Genomic DNA, 7,635 nt, shown 5'->3' on the forward strand with positions numbered 1-7,635 from the left:
ATGCACCAAGAGCTTGTAACACTCCAAAGAGAAAGGAAAACTTGAAATCGCATCATATGACCCCTTTAAAGAATCCTGTAAAATGTTCACAGTTTCCACTAAAAAATCTTAAGCAGCACAACCATTTTCAACACTGAGAAACTTAAGAAAGGTTTCTTGAGCACGAAATCAGCATATGTGACCCTGGACCACAAAACCAGTCTTAAGTCGCTGGGGTATATTTGTAGCAGTAGCCAAAAAAACATTGTCAAAATTTATGCTTGTGACTGCTTTTGTGGTCCAGGGTCACATATTAGAATAATTTCTGATGGACCATGTGACTGGAGTAATGACTGCTGAGAATTCAGCTTTGCCATCACAGGAATAAATTGCTATTTAAATATATAAAAATAGAAAACAGTTATTTCAAATTGTAATAATATTTCACAATATTACTGTTTTTACTGTATTTTTTTATCAAATAAATACAGCCTTGGTGAGCATTAAAACATTACAAATCTAAATCCAAATCTTTGAAGGGTCGTGTACAATATGTATGTTTTATAATTAGTCTAAACAATATCAGTATGTACTTTTATTTATTTATTTAATTAATTTTTTTATTATTATTTTGCTGTGGAGCCTATTGTTTTTTCCTGGAGAGAAAAAGAGAGGGAGAAAACATTGTCCAGGATCTTCTTAGCATTATTTGCTCCTTTCAGGACATTTCATCTCTAATTGTACAGGCCTGATGTCTGCCTGTCTCGTTTATATGCTAATTACATAAAAGTGTTTAGTCTTCTGTCCTATTAAATCAGTCAGGAGGTGCACACCGGATTCATTAGCTCTGACGTTAGTTTGACACCGCCGTTCATCTGACAGCAATCAGTGAATTTTAAACAGAGACTCTTTCCTCCTCCCTTTAAGTAGAACTGAAGGCTGAGGCGTTCACCCCGCTCGGATCAGACGCGTAAGCTTCTAATTCAACTCTTTGGCAACGCTGTGTTCATATGATTGTCCATTGATTACACTTTTATGAATAACCGCTGACAATGACCCACTGCAAAAGCCACAGAGGAGAAAGAATGCTGCAAAAGCTCTTTTATCATGTCAATCATGATGTTAAAGTCATATTTGCACTTTGCCACAAAGACAAAACACCCTTCTTTTTTTTTTTTACATCTCATGATCAAAGAGCATCAGGGTGGAAGCTTATTTATGCCATTTAATAAAAAATAAAAAAGATTTTTTTCTCACACTTACACGTTTATGTCTTGGTTTATTGTCAAAAAAAGTCTGACTTGTGATATATTAACTTATTGCAAGTTACCTTTAAAAAATGTTTTTATTCTGTTGTGGAAATAAGCTTCCATACATCAGGGTGGCGTGGTGTGATGGTTAATTATCTAGGTTGGCCATTGTGCCCTTGAGCTAACCTGTGCTGTAAGTCGCTTTGAACAAAAGTGACTGCTAAATGATTACTTATAATAAGAGGCATTTACGCCATTGTACCATAATGAGGCATACTATTTTGACATACTTTTGTTCTGCAGACTTACTCTCCAGACCACTACACTCCCTTCCCCAAAGAACTTCACTCGCTTTCTCACAAAGTGGCAGCAGCCTGTGGCTTTCCTGGTTTTAACGCAGAGGCGGGCATTCTCAACTACTACCGATCTGATTCGTCGCTTGGAATCCATGTTGACGAATCAGAGCTTGACCATACCCGACCTTTGTCATCTTTTAGGTGAGGAATATTTTTTACTCGAATGTGAGCTCCATATACTGACTCATATTACTTATGAGTGTGACAAGTGGGCTTGGATTAATTAACATGGATGTGCTGGGCAATTGAATGTTGTGTGCTTCAAATAAAGACAGGAAGCTTTTTTAGAGCTAGTGCAACATTCTAAAGATGAAAGAATGCACATGACACTACAATTCAAATGTTTGCGGTCAATAAGATTTTTTTTTTTTTTATAAATTAATACATTTATTCAGAAAGGATACATTCAAATCGATCAAAAGTGACACCATAAATGCTGTTCTTTTGAACATTCTAATCATCAAAATATTCTGGAAAATATAATGTTTTTGTGTCCACAAACAGCACAAACATTTTCAACATTAAGAAGAAGAAGAAATGTTTCTTGAGCACTAGATCAGCATATTAAAATGATAATGTAACACTTAAGATACCTGTGAAAATTCAGCTTTTCCAGCACAGGAATAAATTACATTTTAAAATATATTAAAATAGAAAAAAGACTCCTTTTATATTGTAATACTATTTCACAATATTACTGTTTTACTGATTTTACCCACCCCAAACGTTTAATCAATAGTGTATGTATTTTATTATTTCTGTGCTGTACAGAGAATGATGGGAAATTAATTTTAGTCATGGACACTTTATTTAAATGTATTTTATTTCAAATTAATCAATTTATGACCAATACCATATTTTTTGCCTTGATTCTTTAACTGACATGCTCCCAAATCTGAAAATCAGGACTCAAAGAAAATCACCAATTAAATAAAAAAGAAAGAAAAGAATCATGGCAGAAATAGAACGATTTTGGTCATAATTTAAAAATAATTTTTAACTAAAAAAAAACAAAAACTTTAATTGTGGCTGTTGACCACAGAGTTTAATCAATACTTATTCTTTGTAGTGTTTGAATAGCAATTCCCCAAAAATAATGGTCATTGTGACATGATGGTGATGTTCATGAGCGTTCATCTAATAAATATGATCGTTCTGACATGACTTGAATGCAGCATTGGTGATTGGAGATACAGAAGGTTATCAATGTCTAGTATTACTTAAATAAATAAAATGCATGTGGCATCTTTTCCATAAAGACAGCATAAGAAATGCATTCATAAACCCTTTTGTGCTTCTCACATTTAATGTTAGTTTTGGGCAGACTGCTGTATTCCTTTTGGGCGGGACTAAGAGGGAAGACCGCCCCACAGCCATGTTCGTGAACAGCGGTGACATAATGGTGATGTCAGGACCCAGCCGCCTACTTTATCACGCAGTACCCTGCATCATCTCCGCCCCGGCTAGAAACATGCTGCCACCCTGCCTGAGCCAGAGACTAGAGACGGAGGCGCAGGGCGATGACATCATCCAAAGCGTGTCCGAAGAGGATTGGGATGTTTGCTTCTGGTACTTGCAGACGTCTCGGGTAAATGTGACCGTTCGACAAGTACTTGCTTCTGGGCAGACCTTTCCAAGTTCACAGGCATCACATTTGTCAACAGACAGCTGTGAGAAATCAGAGGAAGGAACTCAAAAAAAATAAGAAGAGGAAAAGCGAATCAGGCTATGAGCGTGACACCTAGCGTGCCTGTTTTGAATGTCATCCAAGTTTTATTTCTGTAAAATGCATCTGGTATTAAAGATTGTACATATGACTGCAAGTAAATGCATTATTGGGATCACTTCCCAGATGATGACTCTTCGTTCCAGAGCAGGTGTTGGAAATACGCAACCACTTATGTGTCACGTAAAGCCAACTCAGCTTAAAGCGTAGTTCTTCATTTGATCCTGTCATGACCAACTTCACACACAATACTTCTCAGTCTGTAGAACAGCGGTGACATTCAGTCCGGTCTGTTGTGAGTTGTGACAATTTGCCAGGCGCAGGTCTGTTGATTTAAGGCTGGTTGCCATGTTTGCTCACCCAGGGCTGTAACACTAAACAGAGCTGACCTTCAGAGAAAACCAGGGAGACGGCGTATAATCTTTTTAATCTGGTCAAGCGGTGTCACGACATGTCAAAGCCAGTGTGAGATTGCCTATGACAAGTTCCCCGAGGGACCCAGGTTGACTCTGCCAATGTGACTGAAAACACTGGGGGCCTGCGTTACCATGGTGATAAAACACTTCTGTCACTGTGTCTGCCTCTCATGAAACCCTATCAAAAGTTCAGGTCTGCATGTGAGATTTGTAAGATTAATGTTTCTGGTCTTTCACATGCTGTAAAAACATAAATGCTCGGTAGCGTTCAGTGGTCTGTCTGTTGTTGTCATGGGACTGTCATGAGTTTAGATGTCACCTGATTTGCCACATCTAGAGGCTATATGGTGGGTTATGTGTTGACAGGACATGGTAATACCATGGTACTTTGATATATAGGGTATCATGGTACTGAAAGATTACAATTTTTATGTACTGTGGTATGGTACGCCAAGGTACCTCAAAGAATGAATACTATTGTATTGTAAGAATACTGTGGTATTATTATCCTGCTTGCAAAATTATTAGACCATGGTATTGTGATTTAAAGGCTATCATAATACTGGATATGTACCATATTAATTTACCATAGTATTTGGAACCATACAAAAAAGTATTGTGGTGGTACCATAGTACATTCATGTAATCAGATGGTACTTCAAAATATTTCAGGGTGCTGAAATTCTTTATATGATACTTCCAAGAATATCATCAATGTTGTAGTGTAATAAAAGTCACAAAGTTTGACTCACAAAATAAATAAAATAAATACAAATCGACAATATATCAAAAGTTTGGGGTCAGTAATTTGAAAGAAATTAATTTTTTTTTATATTTTTAAATTTGGTCACTTTATTTAAAGGTCCAATTCTTGCTATTAATTAACTATTAACTACGACTTTTGCCTCAAACTCCTAATTACTGCTTAGTAAAGTAGTTGTTACGTTTAGGTATTGGGTAGGATTAAGGATGTAGAATATGTGCTTTATAAGTACTGATAAATAGCCATTATGCTAGTAATATGCATGCAAAGAAGCAATTAGTTACAGTTTTTTACAATTGCTAACATCCTTTTGTCCAATCTGTAGTCACATTTTCAAACCTCTAAATACAATTAGTACAACATCCGTCTGTTGTGACCATACCATGAACACAATTCATGTTGTTTTCACACAATATGCAGTCAATTACCATGTTTCTAAAATGTTTAAATTTTCTTTTCATACAAACTTACCCAAAACCAAAATCATGGATCTTTTTAGTCTTATTTACAAATGCTTAAAACACAGCATGTCAGAAATGAAGACCTAATGTTCCAAACCTTAAATATAGTATAAAGCTTCTACTTCTGCAACAACAGCACCTCAAAGGTATTGAAAAAATCTCTCTATATATAAAATATTGTAACAACTGATAAGCACTTTTAAGTAACAGATCACTGAAATATTTAGAAATAGCTGATTCCATTCACAGTTGAAGGAATAGTCAGGTGTTGATGCGCTTTCTTTACATCAACATAGAGTAAAAAAAAGACCTCTGAATTGGTTTTGTGGATGCAGATCAACACAAAGAATCATAGAGAAAAAATAATGCCTGGGAGAGGAGTAGTTGGATCAGAAAAAGGGAGAAGAGGTATAGGGAGAGGAGTAAGAATATTTGCTGGACTGTGCATTTTTATGTTTGTTTGTTTGTTTTTTTCCCCTTACACATGTGGAAGCTATGAAAGCTTATTTCTGCCATGGAATATAAAGGGTAAAGGGTAATTGTGACTTTTTTTTCTCTCACAATTCTTTTTTCTTGCAATTGTCAATTAATCTCACAATTCTGATAAAGTCTGAATTGCAAAATGTAAAAAAGTCCAAATTGTGAGATAAAAAGGTCACAATTATTGTTTTTACTTTTTTATTCTGTGATGGAAACAAGCTTGCATAGTAACCAAAGACCATGTATGTGGGAAGTTTTGTTGATCACTGGCATCAGCTACTATGGGGGCACCATCCACATCCAACCCCCACCCACTGGAGAGCAATTTCAATCAAGGTTCCAATTGAATTTCTGCATAGTGGACCCTTTTTTTTTCTATTGTACATTCTATAAAGTAATGACTCATTCAGTTTTAGACAGTACTATGTTGCCAAGAATGAACACATTCAACACTTAAAAATGTAAAATGGGTTTCAGTTGAAGGTAACTAAATTACAAAAAACAATGGATTGGATTCTTATATTGTCTATATGCAGGTAGAACTGACACATGACAAGTAATGCAGTTTTTGAAAAGCCATCAACTGTTAGTATTTTGACAGTCATTGTGCAATCGTTGACTATATGTTTCTGTTGGATAGAAAAGTAGTGCTAATGTTTTGACCGAATGACGTGATTTTGAATCGGGTTTGCTGTGTTTTGATAGAGTTATATGTAGAAAAAGGTATTCAGCATTTTGAAATGTAGAATTTGTATTTATTTAACAAAATGTGGTTTTGGCCAGAAAATTAACTATTTGGCTAATTGTGTGATGTAGGTATGTTGCTGTGTTAAGAGTTTAGAAAAAGTACTTTAAGTATTGGTAATTATATAAAATATTTATATTTTATCAATATTAGAAAATGTATATTATTTATAATTCTTTCTGGTTTTATTTTGTATTTTCTATTTAAATTCACAAAACATGTCCTGAACTAATTAAAAGGTTGGTAGGTTTGATTGTTTTTATTTTATTTATTTATTTTTCAATACTATGCTGCCATAATTTTTTTAACCATAGTATAAAAAACATGGTAGTAAAAGTGTTGGCTACTTTATATACCATAGTATACATCAAAAGATGGTATTCTGTCTGATAGCATCACTTGTACCACCACAGTCCTTTTTTAGAGGCAACACTATCACATTCACATCTGTAGAGGTGCTAAAATGTGCTTGAGTACAATGATTTATCCTCAAGACAAAGAAAAAATGTGGTTTTACCTTCAAAAGCCCTCATTTTGGGAGCTAATTAAGCAACATTAGCTTTGCAAATTGGAGCAAAATTGCGTTTGCTGTGTCATTTTTAAATCACTGCCATTACCAATAATTACTGCAGCAGTCGCATTGAGATGTGGGGCAGTGGGTCTGGGAACAGGCCTGTACTCTCATTCTCTTAGCAAAACACTCCCCCTAGTGCCTCCGTACATGATCGTTTAACCAAAATCAACACTGTTCCTAAACATTGAGCACAGCGGTCAGGCCACTCACTATTCCTTCCATACTTGATTTCATATTGTCCTTTCATCTGAATTAAGTTGCTGAGCTTCTCACTGGCAAAAATCAACTGCAATGTGTGTGATCTTGTCTACCCTCACTGACTGCTGGTGTGGGGTTTCCACACCATTAGCCTGCTTAGCTTTTGCCCTTTCTTTGTGGTTTAAAGAGCACCCAGAGCTTGTCAGGACAGCTGCCTGTGAGGTGAGCCGATCAGAGACAACATTTTGCCATTGTGGTTAGTCAGGAACGACAGCACCGGAATACCAAGTGTCTGATACAATGGAAGTGGGATTTTACATGTTCCATTCCACAAAATGAAACACTAGGCAGCCTATTTATTCATTAGTGGCAGAATTAGATGCTGAATGCACAATTCATTCAAACTTAAATTCTTCAATTAAGAGGGTAATGAAATTTAAATGGTTCTGTCAATTTGTGTGATGGTTCATAGTTTTATGGCTGCAAATGTGTGCTGATTTTCCAAATATGTGATAGTCGTTTGTTTTAATAGCGACATTTTTATTAGATTGTAAGTCCACAACTCTAAGATATGTTTTACTATTGATAATGCAGCATTTGCATATTGAAATTACTATTAGACAACTGTATATATACAATGCATAATAATTATACATAAATAATTACATAGAATATAATTGTGTGTAA

At 35.4% G+C, this 7,635-nt stretch overlaps 1 pseudogene; it reads left to right on the forward strand.

Annotated features, from left to right (window-relative positions):
- Positions 1–4,501, forward strand: part of LOC107680805 (DNA oxidative demethylase ALKBH1-like) — a 6,723-nt pseudogene extending 2,222 nt beyond the window's left edge.
- The last annotated feature ends 3,134 nt before the right edge of the window (positions 4,502–7,635 follow it).

Source organism: Sinocyclocheilus anshuiensis, unplaced genomic scaffold, assembly GCF_001515605.1.
Source record: "Sinocyclocheilus anshuiensis isolate Anshui unplaced genomic scaffold, SAMN03320099.WGS_v1.1 scaffold869, whole genome shotgun sequence".
Lineage (NCBI taxonomy): Eukaryota > Metazoa > Chordata > Actinopteri > Cypriniformes > Cyprinidae > Sinocyclocheilus > Sinocyclocheilus anshuiensis.